This window comes from Orcinus orca, chromosome 5 (genome assembly GCF_937001465.1).
Source record: "Orcinus orca chromosome 5, mOrcOrc1.1, whole genome shotgun sequence".
Lineage (NCBI taxonomy): Eukaryota > Metazoa > Chordata > Mammalia > Artiodactyla > Delphinidae > Orcinus > Orcinus orca.
The window spans coordinates 103272606-103295410 of NC_064563.1; the positions used below are offsets into that span (position 1 = coordinate 103272606).

At 37.4% G+C, this 22805-nt stretch overlaps 3 pseudogenes; all 3 read right to left on the minus strand.

Moving 5' to 3' along the window:
* Window positions 1-594: 594 nt before the first annotated feature.
* LOC101276096 (olfactory receptor 5H1-like) lies at window positions 595-1666 on the minus strand (annotated as a pseudogene).
* A 7024-nt stretch (window positions 1667-8690) lies between these two features.
* Window positions 8691-9689, minus strand: LOC101276340 (olfactory receptor 5H8-like; annotated as a pseudogene).
* A 9836-nt stretch (window positions 9690-19525) lies between these two features.
* Window positions 19526-22177, minus strand: LOC125964419 (olfactory receptor 5H2-like; annotated as a pseudogene).
* Window positions 22178-22805: the final 628 nt, after the last annotated feature.

Below are 22805 nucleotides of genomic sequence, written 5' to 3' on the forward strand. Positions count from 1 at the left end.
GATTACCATACAACATACAAGAAAACCGGACAGTGCCTTTCAAGGCATCATAGACAGTGAGAGGCAGCTTCCCTCTTCTCATTATTTATAGGCACACACTGAGCTAAAAGCATCCTCTTACAATTTGTTCTTTCACTTATTTAATTCCTTTCTCATTTTTTCTTATTGCCTTCTCATTTCTGCTGATTTCTCTGTGTAATATGAGAATTAAGTCCCCACAAGAAATAAATTTCACCATGTCCCAAATAGAATGTAATGAAAGTCCTTTTGGTGGCTAGCAAAATTCCTGTAATTGGCCTCTGTTTCCTTAAACACAAACCTGCCTCCACTGTGGAGGTAAACATGATATGAGCTTCCAGGCTGCACAGCTGTTTTACTATCAAAAAATCATATTCAGTTTTTTTTCAGAGCAATTGTGCTGTTGTAGTGCATCATGCATTTATGGAGCCACATTGAGAACATATGTGTAAAGTATATTAATTTGTTTTCCTCTTTAATTAATTTGACTTGAACACTTGATTAAATTTTTCTATGGTTTTTATACTTTTGACTAATATATGCACATATTTTAATATATTTATTAGTACTCCTACCTTAAGTTGTAAAATCTCTAGGGCAATTGTAAGTGCAAAAACTTTGAACACTAATCAACACATGTCTAATCTGCACACTTATGTGACTTTTAATGAATGGAGAACAGATATTAGTATGAGATCTAAGCATTTTCTTTAGCATTTTTGCCAGAGAACCTATGATTTTCTTATTTCCCAGACTATATATGACTGGATTTAACAAAGGAATTATGATAGTTCAAAATAGAGAGTCCACTGTATCTTGGGCATCTGCTTCTGCACATCCAGGGAGCACATACATGGAGAATAGAGGGTCATAGTATAAAGAGATAGTTAAGAGATGGGCTCCACTTGTGTAGAAGGCTTTCCTTATGCCTTGTACAGACTTCTTTTTTAATATTGTAAAGAGAGCAACTTTATAAGGGACAAGAACAGTCAGAATTATGCACAACTGTATTGACCCAGAGAAAATAAATACAATCAGAAAATTAATGGAAGGGTCAGTACAGGAAATTTTAAACAATGGTACAATGTCACAGTATATGTCCTGTATTATGATAGAATTATAGAACGTTAATCTGAATTTAAAAACATTATGAAGTATGGCATGAACAAGGCCACCTAAAAATGACAAAACCAACAGCTGGATGCTTAGTCTATTGGTTATAATTACTAGATAATGTAACAGTTTGCATATGGTCACATAGCGATCATATGCCATTGTTACCAACAAAAACCATTTTGTGGTTACACTGATTACAAAGGGAAAAAATTGTATCTTCCATTCAGTGAGAGATATCATTTTGCTCTTGGCAAAGAAATTCACCAACATGTGGCTGGGGCCGGGAGGAGGTCACTGTGGATGATATCCAGGCATCCACAAAAACCAAATTCCCAAGGAATAAGTATATGGGGATGTGAAGATGAAGGTCATTACATAAAAGAGCAGTCAGACCAAGGTGCCCCATGACAGTGATGAGATATATCACCAAGAATACCAGTAACAAGGGGATTTGCCATTTTTGTTGATATATAAGTCCTATGAAAATAAACTCTATCAGTAACATTGCATTTTCTTTTTCCATCTCCTCACTGGGCAGTGTCTGAAATACATGGAGTAAATGAAAGGAATAGTCAGTAAGAAATTATAAAGTGAAACTATGGAGGAAGAGAGTTGAAATGAAACATGCACTTCAGAATTTCCTCTTAATTTTGTTTATTATACCTCCTTAATAGATGGGATCTTTTTATTGCGTGGGGGATGGAAATAAATGCAATCATTTAAATTCAAAAAATGTGAATCAATGGACAGACTTAGAAAAATGAAAGACATTCTAAATATGTGCTAAATTTATGGACTTTATTATGTTGAGATATGTTCCCTTTATACCCACTTTGAGGAGAGTTTTTATCATGAATAGATGTTGAATCTTGGCAAGTGCTTTTTCTGCATCTATTGAGATGATCATATGATTTTTATCATTCCTTTTATTAATATGGTGTATCACGTTATTTGTGAATACTGAACCATCTTTTCATCCCTGGAATAAATCCAACTTGATCATGGTATATGATCCTTTTTATATTTGTTGGATATGGTTTGCTAATATTTTGTTGAGGATTTTTGCATCTATCTTCATCAAAGATATTGGCCTATTATTTTCTTTCTTTAGTGTCTTTGTCTGGTTTTGGTATCAGGATAGTGGTGGCCTCATAGGATGAATTTGGGAGTGTTCCCTCCACTTCAGTTTTTTGAGAAGTTTAGGTATTACCTCTTCTTTATATGTTTAGTACAATTCCCCAGTGAAGCTGTCTGGTCCTGTACTTTTTTTTTTTTTAATAGATCTTTATTGGAGTATAATTGCTTCACAATACTGTTAGTTTCTGTTGTACGCCATAGTGAATCAGTCATATGCATACATATGTCCCCATATCCCCTCCCTCTTGAGCCTCCCTCCCATCCTCCCTATCCCACCCCTCTAGGTGGTCACAAAGCACTAAGCTGATCTCCCTGTGCTATGCTGCTGCTTCCCACTAGCTAACTATTTTACATTCGGTAGTGTATATATATCAATGCTACCCTCATTTCACCCCAGCTTGCCCCTCCCACCCCGTGTCCTCAAGTCCATTCTCTATGTCTACATCTTTAAATTGCCTGTTTCTACTTGATTCAGTTTTGGCAGGTAGCAAATTTCTTGAAATATACACCCTGCCAAAACTGAATCAAGAAGATGCAGGACCATTGGTCCTGTATTTTGTTTGAAGGGACTTTTAAAAATTACAGATTCTATTTCACTACTGGTGACCAGTCTTTTCAAATTGCTTGTTTCTTCTTGATTCAATTTTGGCAGGGTGTATATTTCAAGAAATTTGCCCATGTTTTCTAGGTTGTCCAATGTGTTGGCACATGAACATTTGTAGTATTCTCTTAAGATTTTTTGGATCTCTGTGTTATCAGCTGTTATTTCTCCGCTTTAATTTCTTATTTTATTTATTTGGGTCCTTTCTTTTCTTATTGGTTAGCCTGGTTAATGGTTTATCAATTTTTTATCATATCAAAGAACCAGTTCTAGATTTCTTTGATCTTTTCTATTGTCATTTTGATCTCTATTTTGTCTATTTCCTCTCTGACCTTTATTATTTCCTTCCTTCTGCTAACTTTGGGCTTTGTTCTTCTTTTTCTAAATCTTTTAGTTGGTAGGTTAGGTTGTTTATTTGCTTTTTGTTTGTTTGTTTGTTATTGAGAATGGCCTGAATGGCTATAAAGCCTCCTCTTAGAAATGCTTTCACTGAATCATATAGATTTTGGAGTGTTGTGCTTCCATTTTCATTTGTCTCAAGGTATTTTCTGATTTCTGCTTTGATTTCATCATTGACCCATTGGTTTTTTAGTAGCATGTTCTGTCATCTCCACTTGTTTGTTCTTTTCTCATTTTTCTTCTTGTAATTGACTTCTAGTTTCATAATGTTGTGGTTGGAAAAAATGCTTTATATAATTTCTATTCTCTTAATTTTGTTGAGACTTGTTTTGTGGCCTAGCCTGTAATCTGTCCTGGGGAACATTCCATATGCACTTGAAAAGAAAGTATATTCTGCTATTTTTAGCTGTAGTGTCCTGTATATATCTATTAAGTTCTACTGGGCTTACATGTCATTTAAGACCACTGTTGCCTTACTGCTTTTCTGTCTGGATGATCTGTCCATTGATGTAAGTGGGCTGTTAAAGTACCCTACTATTATTGTATCATTTTCAATTTCTCCCTTTATGTCTGCTAGTATTTGTTTGATATATTTAGGTGCTCTTGTATTGGGTGCATATATGTTAATGAGTATAATATCTTCTTGTATTAATACTTTGATCATAATATAATGCCCTTCTCTGTCTTTCATTATAGCCTTTGTTTTAAAGTCTATTTTGTCTGATGTGAATATTGCTAACCCCCACTTACTGGTCATTTCTGTTTACATGAAATATCTTTTTCCATCCCTTCCTTTTCAGTCTGTTTGTCTTTATCCCTGAAAGCAGTCTCTTGAAAGCAGCCTATTGAAGGGTCCAATGAGCCATTCTTTGTCTTTTGATTGGAGCATTTGGTCCATTGTCATTTACAGTAATTATTGACATTTTATTACTTGTTTTCTGGTTGTTTTTGTAGTTCTTCTCTGTTCATTCTTCTTTTTTCTTCCTTTGTGGTTTTATTATTTTCTTTAAGATTATGCTTGCATTCTTTGTGTGTGTGTGTGTGTGTGTGTGTGTGTGTGTGTGTGTGTGACTCTATTGTACATTTTTGATTTGTGGCTACCATGGGATTCCTAAATGTTGACCTGTATATCTACTTGCTTTAAACTGGTAGTTGTTTACACTCAAACACAATCTAAAAGATCTACATTTTTACTCCTCTACCTAACATTTTGTGTATTTGATGTCATATTTTATATCTTCATGCTTATCCCTTGACTATTTACTGTAGTTAAAGTTGCTTTTACAATTTTTTGTCTTTTAATCTACACACTGGCTTATTTAATTGATTGGTCCTCCCTCCTTACTATATATTTGCCTTTCCTAGTGAGATTTTTTCCCTTTCTTACAGATTCTTATTTCTTTTCCATTCGGAGAAGACCCTTCACCATTTGAGTATTGATGAATTTCTTTAGTTTTTGCTTGTTTGAGAATTTCTTTATCTCTCATTCTATTCTAAATCATCATCTTGAGGGGTAGAGTATCCTAGGTTTCAAGTTTTTCCCTTTCAGGGCTTTGAATACATTATTCTACTCTCTTCTGGCCTGCAAAGTTTCTGCAAAGAAATCAGCTGATAGTCTTATGGGGATTCATTTGAATATGGCTCTCCTTTTTCTTGCTGCCTTAGAGTTCTCTCTTTAACTTTTGTTAGGACATGTCTTGGTATGGGTCTATTTGGGTTCATCTTCTTTGGGACCCTCTGTGCTTCTTGTACCTGGATATCTATTCCTTCTTCAGGTTTGGGAAATTTTCAACTACAGTTTCTTCAAATACATTTTTTTCACCATTTTCTCTATTTTCTCCTTCTGGAACCCCTATAATGTGAATATAGAAACACTTCATGGTATTCCAGAGTGCTTTTATTTTTTAAACTTGTTTTTCTTCCTGTTGTTCTGTTTGGTTGCTTTTCATTATTCTGTCTTCCAAATCACTTATGCATTCTTCTGTATCAGTTGGTCTGCTATTTATTTCTTCTAGTGTGTTTTTTATTTCAGCTATTAAATTATTCATTTTTGACTGGGTCGTTTTTGCATTCTAGTCCCTTGTCAAATTGTTCAGTGTTTAGATCAATTATTTTCCCCAATTCAGTTCACATTTTTCCTACCAATGTTTGAATTTTTTATCTGGTAAATTGTTTATTTATGTTTTATTATTTATTTTTTCAGAAGCCATGAGGATTGGGCTTTGAGGGGGCCCTGTTCCCTTTAAGTGTGTCTTTTTCCCTCTCCCTGTGCTAGAACCTTTGCCCCAGCAGAGGGGAGTGTTAAAATGAGTGGGTCACATGCACAGAGGTTCAGTGTGCTGCCTGTGTAGGTGTCCATGGCTCTGCTAAGAGATCTGGGTGGCTTCTGAGGTGCCACTTTAGTAAGTGCCATCAATGGCCACCACTGTCCCACCCAGGCTCTACCCTGGGCCCGGATGACCTCTAAGTCCCATGATCAAGATTCTTCCCCAGTTGTGGCCACCCCCAATCTAATCTATTTTGTTTACTGTCCTCATAAAGACTATCAATCTTAGCAGTACAACTGCTCCATTATATTCCCACAAATTGGCTATCATTATCCTTTTAAATGTTTTCCAAACTGATAGCTCTTCTTTCCCCTCACCCCATAGAAGTAAAATAAATAAAACAAAAATTTTAAATTTCATTTATTTAAATTGAAATAAGTTAAATATATTTCTTAAACTTATTGGATATTTTTAATTCTTCAGTTGAATGTTCACTGGCCCTTCCTTCCATTCAGATGTTTGCATGTTTTAATGAATTGTAAGAGTTCCTTATATATTAAAGGTGTTAAACTTTTTCTTTCCCTCATAAATGTCTTAAATATCTTTTCTTGTATTTTTATGTGGCTGTTAACTCTTCTATTTTATTATTATATAAAAGTTTTTAAATTTTATGTAGTCATTGTAAGAGGAACAATTCAGGAAAACAAAGACCTTACCCACTAGTTAAGAAGAGGAAATTTAATTTAGCAAATGGTTTGAAAGTGTTGTAAAATCAAAAAGTCAAACAGGGAATAGTAAGGCAGCCCAGAGATTACTAATGGTAGGAAGCTCCCATGAGGATGAGTGGTTAGTTAACAGAACCCATGATTTGACCCGCATGAGCAGTTTCCCTGCAGGAGGTGGACTCAGTGATAAGATGCAGCTTGTGCTGGAGACACTCCCTACAGCAGTGGAACAGGGCAGAAATATTGTGGGTTTCCCCCCACTCTTTAGTTACAGTGCTCATCATTGTCCAAATCTAGCCAGAAGACATTTGAAAGGGAGGGAGTCTGGGAAATAGAGTTTACAGTGGTCCCTAATTATAAAACAAAACACAGGAGAGGAAGTTGGAAAATGGATTGAGGCCAAAAGGCAAATGATCAGAGAATTACATACATCAGTTAATCTGCTTATTATTTCTAGATTTGGTCTTTTGGTAATAAATCCTTTCCTTGATATTTCAAAGTATGAAATTTTTTACTGAGGAAAATCATGAAAAATCATGTCTAACTCTTTAGTAGGTAATATATATGAGTTCTAGCTTAGTGCCTAGCAGATAGTAGGTTCTCAGTAAATTATTGTTTTCTTTCATAATTGTAAGGATCAATAAGTGTTTTTGTTTATAAATGTAGAATTTTTAACATTTTATATCTCAATATGCTTGATCAGCATCTCCAGGTTTTTGTTAATGCTATGCATATATCAGTACTCATAATTGGAATCAGTCCAGGTTAGTGGTATTCCTAATCTGAATGGACTCATCTACAATTTTTCTGATTCTAAGAAAATTGTGTAAAATTTTCTGAAGTATATCAGAGTAGATTAAAAGCTTGCTTTTATACTTTAGTTTTTCTAACATTTAGAAGAGAAAACCCTTTAAATCTTAATATAATTTTTGAGGACAAATTTTGTTTGGGCTTTTGCTTTTTGTTTGTTTGGAGGCCCAACCTCCAGCCTGGGAACCAAGATCCCACAAGCCACGTGGCTCAGTGGAAAAAAAAAAAAAGAAAAAAAGGAGCAGTACAATAACAAAGAATAAAAAATAAAATTAGAAAGGTAAAAAATATATTATGAAAAATAAAAATATAATTGAAACAACTGCAACAAGGTAAAACAAAACCACAACAGAAAAAAGAAAAAAGGGGGGGGAACAAGCCAAAAGGAGCAGAACAATAACAAAGTATAAAGACTAAAATAAATTTTGAAAAATAAAAGATTTATTAGAAAAAATAAAAATATAAATGTGTCAACAACAACAAGGTAAAACAGAACCCCAACCTAAAAGAAGAAGAAAAAAAAAAAAGTCCTTGGCTATAGGGGGCGTGGAGTTTAGGCGGGGGTGGAACTTAGGCAGGGGTGGGGCCTAGGCAGGACTTAGGCTCAGGGCGGACACAGCCAGAAAAGGCCTTTGGGGCGGGGCCTAGGCAGGGCGATGTTAAAGCGAGGTGCAGGGCCTCTGCTTAGGACCTGTGTGGAAGGGGAAAGGCAGCATGAGTGGAGTGTGGGGTTCTGGAGTTTGGAGGTAGGGCCCTGGGTGAGGGTGTGTGGGTGGGGTTTAGGCCCAGCACATTGGAGGGGGTCTCTGAGTATAGAGGTAGGGCCCTGGGTGGGGGTGTACGGACAGGGCTTGGGCTCTCTGCGGTAAGAGGGAAGCTCCGAGGGCAGAGGATTAGGCCTGAGAGCCCAAGAGGCTCCCCAGTGCCTAAGTGGACAGGGAGAGTGCTGGCCACGTTCCCTTCCATTCCTCCGTTACCCTCTCAGGGTCTCCCACAGGGTCTCCCCCATCCCCCCTGGACCCCTAACCATGGATGGATCCCGCTGGGTGTAGAAACTCCTCCCCCAGCCGCCCCTCAGAGGTGCCGGCCTGTAGGTCTATCCTTTACTCTTGCTGCCTCTTCCCTCCCCCCACTCCTTCAGGACCTGCGCGGCTGGAGGGGGCCTCGGTGGGCAGAGGATCAGGCCCAGGATCTCAGCAGGTTCCTGGGGCCCCAGGTGGGCAGGGGAAACCTGGCTGTGCTCCCTTTTGATCCTCTGTCCTCCCAATGGTCCCGCAATTTCCCCCTTCGGGCGTGGGATCCCTTCTCCTCCCCCAGCTACCCCTCAGGAGTGCCAGTCCCGTCCCGCCTCCACTTCTCCTCCCCCTTTACTCCCTCCATGCTCCATGTCCTACCCAGTCGCTGGGGGGGTTCCTCCCGTACCCTAGGTGTCCATGGTACCCTACCAGTGCCTGGTAGGTGCCCTAGTCGACAGGGAATGTGGACGCAAATTCCGCGTCCTCCTAGTCCGCCATCTTGCCTCCACCCCCTCCTTACATATTTTTGAATAAGATATGCAAATACTTTAAGGAATTTGTTAGGCACTAACATCTTAAGTCATTAAAATAGTAGGACAATTATAAATGCAAAAAACTTTGAACACTAGTCAACACGTAGCAACATCTAACCTGTACAATTATGTGTTCTTTTAATGAAAAAAGAACAGCTATTAGCATTTCTCTTTAACATTTTTGTCAGTGAATCTACGACTTTCTTATTTCTCAGGCTGTAGATAATTGGATTTAACAAAGGAATTATGACAGTGTAAAATAAAGAGTCCATCATATCTTGATCATCTGCTTGTGTGGATCCAGGGCACACATACATGAAGAGAAGAGGCCCATAGTATAAAGAGACACATAGGAGTTGGGCTCCACAGGTGGAGAAGGCCTTCCTTATGCCTTCTGCAGACTTCTTGTTTAAGACTGTAAAGAGAATAAGTGTGTAAGACACAAGAACAATGAAAATTGTGAACAACTGTATTGATCAGAGAAAATAAAAATCATCAGAAAGTTAATGGAAGGATCAGTACAGGAAATCTTAAATAATGGTATAATGTCACAGTAAAAGTGATGTACTATGATGGAATTGCAAAAAGTTAATCTGAATATGGCATGGAAAAGGCCACCTATAAATGACAAAACTAATAGCCAGATGCATAGCCTAGTCGTCATAATCACTGGATAGTGTAATGGTTTGCATGTGGCCACATAGCGATCATACGCCATTGTGGTCAGCAAAAAACATTCCATGGTTACAGATTGCAAGGGAAAAAAATTGTATCTTGCAATCAAAGAGAGAGATCATTTTGCTCTTGGCAAAGAAGTTGACCAGCATCTTGGGGGCCACTGTGGGTGATAACCAAGTATCTACAAAAGCCAAGCTCCCAAGGAATAAGTACATGGGAATGTGAAGGTGAGGGTCATTACAGATGAGAGCAATCAGACCACGGTTTCCCACATGGTGATGAGGTGTAGCATTAAGAACAGCAGGGACAAGAGGATTTGCCACTCTGGTTGGTATGTAAGTCCTGTGAGAGCAAACTCTTGTCAGCTCTGTTGCATTTTCCGTTTCCATATCCTTAGATGGCCTCTAAAATACAATGCAGTAAATGTAAAGTAACATTTATCAGAAGTTTAAAAAGAAGATTTGGTTAAGCTAATATAAATAAAACCATACACTAGACTCAATGCCATTTATTTTATTTACTCTTTAATACATGAAAAGTATTTCAGGAAATTGCTATATTGGAAAAATGTGATTATTTCAGTTCAAAATATGTATAGGAATAAACAGATTTAGAAGAAAAGAAAGAAATTCTGAACATGAGCAAATTTATGGGGAAGCTATTGAATGAGGTAGGGAAATTCTGTGTGTTTGACATGGATGCACATCAAAAAAAATCTTAGAAAGGCCTGGATTATCAAACAAATTGAATGCCATGTGAATGATCTTCAATTTTATTCTTCAAGGAATAGGCAAGCACTGAAAACTTTTAAGATGTGGAGTGTCATCAGTTAGTTTTGAAATTAAATATTTGGTTGTAGAAATAGTCTGCAGGAAGCAGAATCTTGTGTCATGAATACTCTTCAGGAAGTTATAACACTTGTCCTGTAATTCCCAAACCAGATTACACATCCGAATTGTTTGGGGTAGTTTTCCATGCAAAACATTGGGTCTGAGGTACTACTGTAGAAATTGATTTAGTAGATCATGAATGTGGTCAAGTAATATGCATTTTTAAATGCTCCCAGTTGATTAAAATGTATGTGAGGTTCTTGGTTCATGTGTGATATGATTAGAATGATGAGGGAGACAAAGAGATCAAAATAAATTAGAATGTAGAGTCACTAAGACTTGGTGACAGATTAAATGTGAAGGAGTAATTAGTAAAGGAGAGAGAGTCACTCTCTTTAATGACTGGATAGGTAGTCATTAAAAATTGAGATTGAAGATGCAGTAGCTAGTTTTTGCAAGGAGCATCCTCTGAACATCCAGGTGAGATAAACTTAGCAGTATGATTCTACAAGTGCTTAATAGAAATAATGACTTGGGTATCATTGAGGTGGCTGAAAACATACTTATATATGGCTTATACATTGGACAGTGTGCATAAGGTAAAAAAAAAAAAGAGGAAGGAATGAAAATAAACTTGAAGAAGTTACATTAAAGAGATTAAAAATGGATGTACATCATTTATTAGATGGTTCACATCTGATCCTCTTTTCTACCAAATGAGTCTTGGTGGCAGACTAAAGCTCTCAACCTCTCTAGAAGCCAAAGTTTCTGGAAACTATCTTTCCCATCCCCCTGGTACCTAGAATGAGGGGGCTTGATATAGGGTTAGCCCCAAAAAACTCATTTACACTCTATTTGGGATATGGAGAGGGGAGAAAGAGGTCAAATGTGGACAAAGAGAATTTTGGTTATAAAGTCAACCAAGGAAACAATATCATGACCCCAGAAAATCCTGTACCCATAGCAATGGCATTGAGAGTGTGAATTGTGGCATTCAAGTTCAGCAGCAATGACAACAGGTCTTATTGAGCTAGAGATGGGACATGATTTTGGCTGTTGACTGTCTGACTTCTTTCTTTGTGTCCTGCCAATTTCTCTAGTGGATTTCCCCAACTTCCCTAACATTTCTATGTCCAAGCCAATTTTCATTCAATTAACTCATTTCATCTTGCAGCCAAGAGCTCTGGCTCACACAAAAGGAGAAAAGGAAAGACCAGAAAAAGCTACAGAGCAGAGTGTCAGAGAATCAGGAGGGAACTGGAAAGCTGAGTGTTGGGAACTTAAAGAGAGGAAAATACTCAAGAAGGACAAAGGAAAATACAGTGCCTAAAATGAAATAATTGCTCTGGTAGGATAAGGAGTGAATAGAGATCATTGTGTGTAGGAATTAAGAGAGTTTTTAGTGAGAGCAATTTCCATTTTGGGATAGAGTTGAGGTCGGAGAATAATGAGAAATGAAAAGGAAGCAAATGGCATAGCAGTGAGGAGAATGAAATAAAGTATATAAGTTGTGGACAACAGTTGACATTTGTTTACCACCGCCCATAGACAGATGCGATATTTTTCCTTATAGAACGATGTCATGAAAGTTTTCAAAAGAGAGAGAAGAGGTCATTGAGATGAGAGTGCATAGAGAAGTGGAATGGAAAATTTGTGTGGGTGACAAGGAACAACAAAAAACTGGAAGAGACAAACGAACATAGATGAATAAGTGTAGGAAAGACAAGCAAATAGAGAGAGGAAGTATCAGAGAAAGGCTGAAGATGAAATAAGGGGAAAGTCTCAGCGTTTGGAGGATAAATATCTGTCAACTCTGGCTTCAACAAAAGTTGTCAACACAGGGTCACCTTTCTTTTTCTTTTATTAAAAACTCCAAGTTTATTTTCCTATGGAATTTGTGTATTAATTAGAAACTTTCATTTTTTTTAGGTTTTGTAATTAAGAATTTTTTTTAAACATCTTTATTGGAGTATAATTGCTTTACAATGGTGTGTTAAAAACTTTCATTTTAATTTTATTTTTTGCTCATAAATATATTAGCATGGCCTCAAAGTTCTTTTCATATATAAAAGATGCTTTATCTTTGTTATTACTATGATTAGAGCTGACTTTCTTTAGAAATCCTCCTGGTTTGCGATTAAAGCATTTGCTTCTCCACAAGTTTTATTAGTGGAATAAAATTGATTCAAAGACTGGGACTTAATACAGGCAATGTAAATAACCAGTGCCAATAACTGCAGTTGTTAAATGTATATTTATTTTGAGTGAACATCCTTCCATGCAATCTCAAATCACTAAACATTTTAAAAATTCTCAATTTGATGTGTGGGTACTTATTAAGTCATAAACCTGAGAAAAGCACTGGAGAAACATTTTCTTCATTTTTCTGTATATATATATGTATATATACATGTATGTATAACGAAATTATTGTCAGAAGTAGGTGAAAGAATAGAGAGGTTATTATTTAAGTGATTTAACTTAAAATTTAATCAGAGAATATGGTTAATTAAATCAAATAAATATTTTGAATGCAATTATCAGAAAGATTTCTTATGTAGAAAACATTGACCTAAATCCTTAAACTACTGTTCATTTGTTTAAAGTTCTAATTCACCAAAACTTATCCTATAGAGTCATTGTAAGTATGCTAACCAGATGGTTAAATATTTAAAGAGTACAATGTGTTCTTAGAGCTATTTTGCTCATCCAGATTTTACTCACAATAATAAAGCATGCAGATTATTCACTATTTGTTTTCCATTTTCAACTGGCTATTTTGGTATCTTGTAAATCAAATCAAAATTATTACAAATTTAACAGTATTTTAACTTTCTATGAAAAAATAATGAATATTACAAAAAGCATTCTCTCTTACCTATATCTGTTAGAAATTGTTGAGCTCCTTTCAGTGTTTGGCTTTCTGAAGTAGAAACTAATATAAGAGCACTGCAATGACAATAACACAGGTGACAATTCTTTGCACACTGATTCACTTTGGAGGCTTCATTATCCAAGCTCAGGAAAATGTTGTTTACATAAGTTTATATAAATTTGTGTTGAACACAAGAGTTAACCAATTGTATAACTGTGTGCTTTTGCCGGAAGAGGAAGGAGTGAAGAACTTAAATTCCCCTGATAGCACCCATGGATTACCTTTTGGACAAAGCTAAGCTGTTCTTCTGGGCATTGTGGGTTTGGACAGGTACAAGAAATCCAGGTTGCTGCATGGGGCACCACAGTCTCTGAAATCATAAACGTCAGTCATTGCAGACAGTTCTGGTTTTAACAATAGAAATTACACTTTATGGCACTATTTTCAACCACAGAGGACACTTCTGACATGTTTTTGCAAACTCCAGTTTATCAATAAGTGTTGATGCTCTGAGTGCTTTGATCAGTATGGTCTTATCTGAGCTAATCACACATGATTTTAATGAGGCCTAATTTCTAGATTCCTGTCAAGACCCAACCCCAAGTAAATTTGTCCTCCTCATGCAAACTGTAGCTCACGTTCCAGACCCATACCTAACTCCCAACTTTAAGCTGAAATCTGGTGAGAAATCTCACCAAGCAAACATCTGGGGAAGGAGTAAAGGAAAAACAAAACAAAGGACCACAGTGGGAGACAACCTATAGCAGTGCTTCTCAAACTTTAATGCCTGTGAGTCTCCTGGAGATCTTGTTAAAAAGCGAATCCTGTTTCAGTAGATCAGTGGTGGGGCCTGAGCGTCTTCATTTCCAAGAGGTGATGCCTGTGAACAGGTGCCATCCACAGGGTCTTTATCATGGAGAGCCTAGATAATTGGAGAAGCACAGCTTGGTAAATGTAGCTGGCTTGCAAAGAGGGATGCAGGGAGGAGCCAGGTGGGTCAGGGAGGCCAGCATATGGGGGTAACACAGGGCCTTGGAGGCCAGATCAGGGACTTTGTTCTATACCTTAATTTAAAGGAAAGCTATTGAGGGGTTTAGAAATGGTGGTACCATGATGATCAGATTTGCCTTTTTTGCATAAACAGAGAAAGTTGTCAGTGTACATTCATTCAGAAAAATAAAACTTAACTTACTTATTTGTGGTATTTTGGTATGATATCTGAGTAACAAAAGAAAATGCTTAGCCTCCATTTGGGACTTGGATGGCTAGATGGGGGAAAGCAAACAGCATCATTTTAGTAGATTGATTGATCAATTAATCTGCTTCCTTACAATTTTGCTGATGAAAGCCAAAGTAGAGGAGAAAATAACATAGAAGAGAAGAGTCCTGTGAAAAGTGCACAGAAGAGTGGAGTGGGGAGTATGATGTGCAGAGGTAGCTTCAACATAACCAACACTTGACTAAAATTTACTGCCCTCTTCAATTTTGTATAATTATCTCCTAACTTATTTGGTTGCCTCTCTCTGAGCGCAAAGGCCTGTATCACTGCTTCCACTCTGGGTAGTCTTTTCAATTTTGGTCATTTTAATAGGTAATATCTCATAGCAGTTTCATTTGCATTTCCCTAGTAACTAATTTTATAAAGCATCTTTTTGCATCCTTCTTTGACATCTGTATATCTCTTTTGGTAAAGTGTTCAAGTATTTTACCCATTTTTAATTGGTTTAGTTGTTTTTTATTACGAATTTTGAGAGTGCTTCATATATCCTGGAAACAAGCCTTTTATCACACATATGATTTGTAAATATTATATCACACTAGTCTGTTACATGGATGACATTGTGCTGATTGGTCTTAGTGAGCAAGAAATAATATTTATTAGTTAGCCATTTGTAGGACAGAGGTGGAAAACAAATCTGACAAAATTTCAGGGGGCTTCTACTTCAGTGAAATTTCTAGGTGTCCAGTGATATAGGGCATGTCAAGAAAACCCTTCTAAGGTGAAGGATAAGTTGTTACACCTGACCCTTCCTGAAACCAAAAGAGAGGCACAACACATAATGTGCCCCTGTGGATTTTGGAGCAGTATTAGCATTATTTGGGTGTGTTACTCCAGCCCATTTACCAGTGGCTAGTTTTGAGTGGGTCTCAGAGCAGAAGAAGGTTTTGCAACATGTCTTGGCTTCTGTGCAAGCTGTTCTGCTCCTTGAACCGTATCCAGCAGATCCAGTGGAGCCTGAAATGGCAGTGACAGATGCTTGGAGCCTTTAATAAGCCTCTAGAGGTTGATCACAGTGCAGGCCTTTAGAATTTTGAGCAAAGCACTGCCATCCTCTGTGGATAATGACTGTACTTTAGAGAAACAGCTGTTGGACTGCTAGTGAGCCTTGGTAAAACATGAACGTTTAACAATGGGCCACCAATTTGCCATGATACCAGAGCTGCCCTTGACACACTGAATGTTATTTGACCCACTAACCATAAAGTTCAGTGTGCACAGCAGCATTCCTTCGTCGAATAGAAGTAGTAGACACTTGATCAAGGCAGGAACAGGTCCTGAAGGCACAAGTAAGTTACATGAAGAAGTGGTTCAAATGCTATTGGCCTCTACTTCTGCTGCAATGGCTTCTGTCTCCCAGCCTGGACCTGTGGTCCTATAGGGAATTCTCTATGATGAGTTGACAGAGAAGAGAAGACTGGGGCCTGATTTACAGATGGTTCTGCATGGTATGCAGGCACCATCATAAAGTGGACAGCTGTTGCATGACAACTCCTCTCTGTGACATTTAGGAAGGACAGTAGTGAAGGGAAAACCTTACAGTGGGCAGTCCTGCTTCCACCAGGACACACACCAATGCTTCCGTTGAGCTGAAAGTAGACTGCCCCTTGGTCCCTTTGACTTTACATTCCTTTGACTCATGAGACAAAGAAGTGAGTTACTGTGCTGTCTGAGGTGATTGATGGCAACTACCAAGAGGAAACTGGACTATTCCACAAAGAGGGTAAGGAAGAGTATGTCTGGCATACAGAAGATACCTTAGGCTATCTCTTAGCATTATCATTCCCATGGTTAAGATCAATGGAAAACTTTAACAGGCCAAACCACATAGTAGTTCTAATGGCCCAGACTCTTCAGGAGTGAACCTTTGGCTTATTCCACAAGGTGAAGAACAATGACCACCTGAGTGAGGTGTTTGCTGGAGGCGAAGAGAATGCAGAATGGGTAGTGAAAGAAGTTAGTTAAAATGCCAGCAACAATCACATGTCCAGTTACAGATATGAGGTGTAATTTGCCAAGAGATTTCCTTCTTAGTTTGATATGAAAACATTTGTGGGTGTGTATAGCAAACAGCTTTGTTTTCTTTCCACTCTTATTCCCTTATCATGAGACATAAGATGTACTGACTTTATAGTATAATAATTGAGTGTTGTTCATTTGACATCTTAGTATTTGTATTACCAGATATCAAGGAGAATCAATAGTAAACATCACTCAAAGATTTTACCTCCTCTCCGGGGAAGAAGTAATACATTTTTGGTTGTACATAGCATAGTTGTATCATGTTAGGTGACCTTGCTATTATCATTATTTAGAAATAGAATAGTTTTGAGATATGTGTATGGGTGCTAAGTTGACAAAAGGTGAACCTGTAATGGTTAATTTTATGTGTCAACTGGTCCGTGAACTGTCTAGATATCTAATTAAACATTATTTGGGGGTGTTTCTGTGAGGAAGTTCCAAATTAGTGTGGAATTGGTGGACTCAGTAAAGCTGATGACTCTCCGCAGCGTAGCTGGGCATTAGCCAGTCTGGTGTGGGCTTGGATGGAACAAAGAGGCAGAGGAAGGTGGAATTCACTTTCTGTTTGACTGGTTAGCATTGATATTCTCCTGCCCTTGATGATCTGATTCTCAGGACTTCATACTCAGAAAGGAATCTATACAATTGGCCCTACTGCCTGAGACCTTTGAAGTAGGACACTACTGTCCTCACTCTCCAGCTTGCAGAGGGAAAATCATGGAACCTCTCAGACTCCATATCATGTCAGCCAATATCGTATAATAAATGTCTTGGTATAAATATAGATAGATAGATAAATAGATGATAGATAGATATATAGGGAGGTAGTGAGATAGAGAGATAGATTCTCCTGGTTCTGTTACTCTGGACAGCCATGACTATAACCAAAACTCACTGTATGTTTAGTGAACATCTTGTTTTATCTTGCAAAGTGAGGGAAATATCATGATGTAACTGTTAGCTATTGCTCTAAATAAGTTTCACTATGAAGGTACCTTTTCAGAAGAGGTAAACGTCACGTACTACAGCATAAGGAATATTGTGTATATGGAGTTGTACTTGAAAGGGGTGATCTAAATGCTGATCTGGCTTGGTAATTAATTTTTCAAAAGGGACAGAGAACCCTCCCATTAACCATACTGAAATTAGACAATGTGGTTTTTATTGGCTATCATCACTATCAATCATGGTCCCCGAGAAAAAATTATTTAAAAATCCACAATAATTCATCCTTTGAAATAGATGCCCTATTTGCATCTTTCTGTCCAAAACTGAAAGGAAAGTATAAATAGAGGGTGCAAACTGTCAAAATATTTTCAGAGTGCTGTTTAAGTAGGGAATAGAGTATATGGAAACTCTGTTTCATCTGATATCAAAATATCCTAATACTATAACAATTTTGCTTCACTGATTACTTTAAAGCAGTGATTATCTTAGCTCAGGCTACTGTAACAGAATATCATAGACTGTGTTGCTTATACCACCAACATTTATTTCTTACATTCTGGAAGATGGGACGTTCAAGAACAAGGGGCCAGCAGATATTTATTGTACATGGTGAGAGATTGCGTCCTGGCCAGTAGGCAGCAGCCTTCTCACTTGGCCTTTGCAGGTTGAGTATTCCTGGGGGTGGTGGGGAGGAGTTAGTTCTCTTGCCTCTTTCTCTTCTTATAAGGGCACTAATACCATCATGAAAACCTGACCCTTATGATCTATTCCTACCCTAATTACCTCCTAAAGTCCTCATTCCAAATACCACCACATTAGGGGATTAGTGCTTCAATGTATGAATTTGGAGGGAAATCAACATTCAGTTCACAACAGTAGTTTGCTATGTATAGTCCCAAAACAACAGCATTAGCATGACTGAATTAGAAACTCTAATGATAATGCCCATCAGTCTGTGTTTTCATAAGCTCTTCAGGTGATTCTGATGCCCACTAAAATTTTCAAACCTTAGTTTTAAAAGACCAACAAAAAGAGCTAAAATGAAAGCCTATACCAGAGAGGTTTTGACACTTGATTCAGTGATTCAGTGATTCAGTTATACATATATAAGTATCTATTCTTTTTCAGATTCTTTTCCCCTATATGTTATTACAAAATATTGAGTAAAGTTCTCTGTGCTATACAGTAGGCCCCTGTTGGTTATCTATGTTATACATAACAGTGTGTATATGTTGATCCCAAACTCCTAACTTATCCTTCCACCACCTTCCCCTTTGGTAACCATAAGTTTATTCTCTATGTCTTTGGGCCTTTGGTATATAAGTTCATTTGTATCATTTTTTAAAAGATTCCACATATAAGCGATCATATGATAGTTGCGTTTCTCTGTCTGGCTTACTTCACTTAGTATGGTAATCTCTAGGTTCATGCACGTTCTGCAAATGGCATTATTTCATTCTTTTGTACGGCTGAGTAATATTCCACCGCATATATTATACCACATCTTCTTTATCCATTCATCCATTGATGGACATTTAAGTTGCTTCCATGTCTTGGCTATTGCTGCAATGAACATTGGGGTGCATGTATCATTTTAAGTCATGGTTTTCTCCAGATATATGCCCAGGAGTGGGATTGCAGGATCGTATGGTAGCTCTATTTTAATGAAACAGGATAAAAGGCCTAGAAATAAATCCACACACCTATTGTCAATTAATCTATGACAAAGGAGGCAATAATATACGATGGAGAAAAGACAGTCTCTTCAATAAGTGGTGCAGGGAAAACTGGTCAACTACATGTAAAACAATTAAATTAGAATATTCTCTAACACCATACACAAAAATAAACTCAAAATAGATTAAAGACCTAAATGTAAAACCAGTTACTATAAAACTCCTAAAGGAAAACATAGGCAGAACACTATTTGACATAAATCACAGCAATATTTTTTTGGATCCACCTCCTAGAGGAATTGAAATAACAAATAAACATATGGGACCTAATTAAACTTAAAAGCTTTTGCACAGCAAAGGAAACTATAAACAAGCCAAAAAGACAACCTACAGTATGGGAGAAAATGTTTGCAAACAATGAGACTGACGAGGGTTTAATCTCCAAAATATACAAACAGCTCATATAGCAAAATATCAAACAAACAAACAACACAATCAAAAAATGGGCAGCAGACCTAAATAGACATTTCTCCAAAGAAGATATACAGATGGCCAAAAGGCACATGAAAATATGCTCAGCATCGCCAATTATTAGAGAAATGCAAATCAAAACTACAATGAGGTATCACCTCACACCAGTCAGAATGGCCGTCATCAAAATGTCTACAAATAATAAATGCTGGAGAGGGTGCAGAAAAAAAGGAACCCTCCTGTAATGTTGGTGGGAATGTAAATTGATATAGCCACTATGGAGAGCAGTATGGAGTTTCCTTAAAAAAAAAAAAAAGACTCTTTAGGGAGAAACAGTAAAAGCAACTGGAATGTGATGAATGCATTCCCTTTTTGGGACATAGGGGGATGTCTCAGAGGAGTAAAAAGAAGGCAGATGACCTGGTCTAATCTTGTGACTCGCACTTCCAGGAATATAGAGTAATGATTTTTGTTTTAAATAATTATATGTCTTGCATCTTTAAACCAAACCTCTGATTAAGCTTCTCCCTGATATTTTGTCATACTCTATCCCAGGAACCAATCCTACTGATAATATTTTCAATTGTCATGAAAGAAATTTAAGAAGGTGAGCTGGCATGCAGCAGCCATGCCAGGTCCAGTAATTTCTCTGGGCTCATTACCGGGTTGAAAAAGAGTGATGCACTCTTACTGTATTCTATGTATGTGAGCTGTCAGATCATTTTAAGTTTATAAATATTTTGTGAATACTTATTTAGGAGCTCATGTGAGTAAGCCACTGTGCTCTCTACTACAAAAGACAGAAGGATTTCTAAATTGTAATTTAAAAGAGTTTGTAGGCCAAAAATATTATTATACGAGGCCAAGTGTGACCAAGAAGAATAAATAAACTGCTAAACATTTGAGATGAGTGAGCATTCCTATTATCTTTGAGGTACACTGGAAAAACATCGCAGAAGTTGTAAAATTTGAGAGAGTCGTTGAGGAAATGATACCTTTTCAATTTTAAATGAAGATAGAGAAGTTGGGTGGGGAGAATTCTCTGTGGAGAGACCTGTGTGAGCAAAAGCGTGAACCTGAGAGAGAGAGGTTTGTCCAGAAAGCTTTCAGTAACTCAGTTTGGGTATAGTGTAGAGTCCACAGGAGAATTGTGGAGAAAGAGCCTTCAGAGTTAAAGCAGGGTTTTATTTGAATGCCGGGATGAACATATGCAGGGTGAAATATGAAGAAAGAAAGAGAGAAGAAAGAAAGAAAAGAAGAAAGAAAGGAAAGAAAAGAAGAAAGAAAGAAAAGAAGAAAGAAAGAGAGAAAGAAAGAAAGAGAAAGAAAAAGAAAGAAGGAAGGAAAGAAAGAAAGAACAGAAAAAAAGAAAGAAGAAAGGAAGGAAGGAAGGAGGAAGGAGGGAGGGAGGGAGGAAGGAAGGAAGAAGTCTGTATATATAGATATATATGCATATATATTTACTTGTATTTATATACCGTATAATCTTAACATAAATGAAGAAATAATCATAATGCATATGTATGTATACAGCTCTAGATACACTTCCCATATATGTGAAAAATCTGGTAGCAATGACAATCTTTTAAAAGTTATTGAAGAAAGATATCATGTAATCAGAGTCCTGTTTATAAAGGTTAATCCTGCAGGTATGTTTGGAAAGGAAAAGAATATCAGCAGGATGGAAGGGGTAAATAACAGAGGTCGGTAGTTTTGAGGGTTAGGACCTGAGTGATATGGAATGTGTATGGAATTTAAGTGTCAGGAGAGGAAAGGCAAAATGGCTCTGAAAATGGATTGCTTATTATACTTAAATAGTATGGCATGTGAGGAGAGCAACCTTTCAAGGACTTTTAGAGCATGAAACAGCCAAATTCTTGCTCATTTTCAAGTATTTCTCAGCTACCCACTGGGAACTATGGCATCATATCATCTTAACATTATTTGAGCTTTGATAATATGCATTTAAAGCCCCTTGTTGTCAACAACACATTTGAATAACTTTTACATACTACTGATCTCTTTATCTTACAAACTTCTTTCTTCTTTTTTTTTTTTTTTTTTTTTTTTTTTGCTGTACGCGGGCCTCTCACTGTTGTGGCCTCTCCCGTTGCGGAGCACAGGCTCTGGACGCACAGGCTCAGCGGCCATGGCTCACAGGCCCAGCCGCTCCGCAGCATGTGGGATCTTCCTGGACCGGGACACGAACCCGTGTCCCCTGCATCGGCAGGTGGACTTTCACAGTAAAAGTTATATATCATGTTGTAATTACAGAAGGTTAATCTGAATAAAAATCCTATATGAATAAAGGCATGTAGGACACCACCTACAAATGATGAGATGAACAGTTGCATACATAGTCTATTGGTCATAATCACTGGATAAATAAAGAGTTGCATATGGCCACATAGCGATCATATGCCATACTTGCCAAGAGAAAACATTCCGTGGTCGCACTGACTGTAAAGGGAAAAAATTGTACCATGCATTCAGAGAGAAATATCATCTTACTCTCGGCGGAGAAGTTGACCAGCATCTTGGGGGTCACTATGGATGATACTGAAGTACCCACAAAAGCCAAACTCCCAAGGAATAAGTACATGCGGGTGTGAAGTTGAGAGTCATTCCAGATGAGAGCAGTAAGACCAAGGTTCCGCACAATGGTGATGAGGTATATCCCCAGGAATACCAGGAACCAGGGGATTTGCCACTCCTGTTGATATGAAAATCCTGAGAGAACAAACTCTGTCAGCAATGTTGCATTTTCCTTTTCCATATCTTCACTGGATGTCCCCTGAAATAAAATGCAATAAATATAAAAATAACATTCACTATGGATTTATGAATTGAAAACTTGTAAAGTGGAGTCGAAATCATACTCCTATCAGAATGCCCTTTTAATTTCATAAAATATCACTATATAAACTGGGGGATTTGAAGAAATGCCACTCAATATGATAATTTCAGTTCAAATAATGTGCAGAAATTAATAGATTTATATAAAAGAGACATTCTAACCATTTGCTAAATTTGTGGGGACCTGATAGAGTGTGGTAGGGAAATTCTGAGTCTGGGACATGGATTATTAGTCAAGGGAATAGATGTTTAAGGGATCTGGATTATAAAATGAATTGAATGCCACGTGAAGGATCATGAACTCTTTGCCTCAGGTAATATGTATATACTGAAAATTTTCAAGACAGGGAGAGGCCTCAGAAAGTATTTTAAATTAATTTTTTGTCAGCACAGAAAATAGGTGTCATGGAGGGAAAGCTGGAGTCAGGGATACTATTCAGGAGATATTGCTATTTATTGTCCAATGGTTTTCTAACCAGATTACACATCAGAATTGATTGTGGAGCTTTTTATGCAGAATATACATTGTGAGACATTACTGTAGAAAT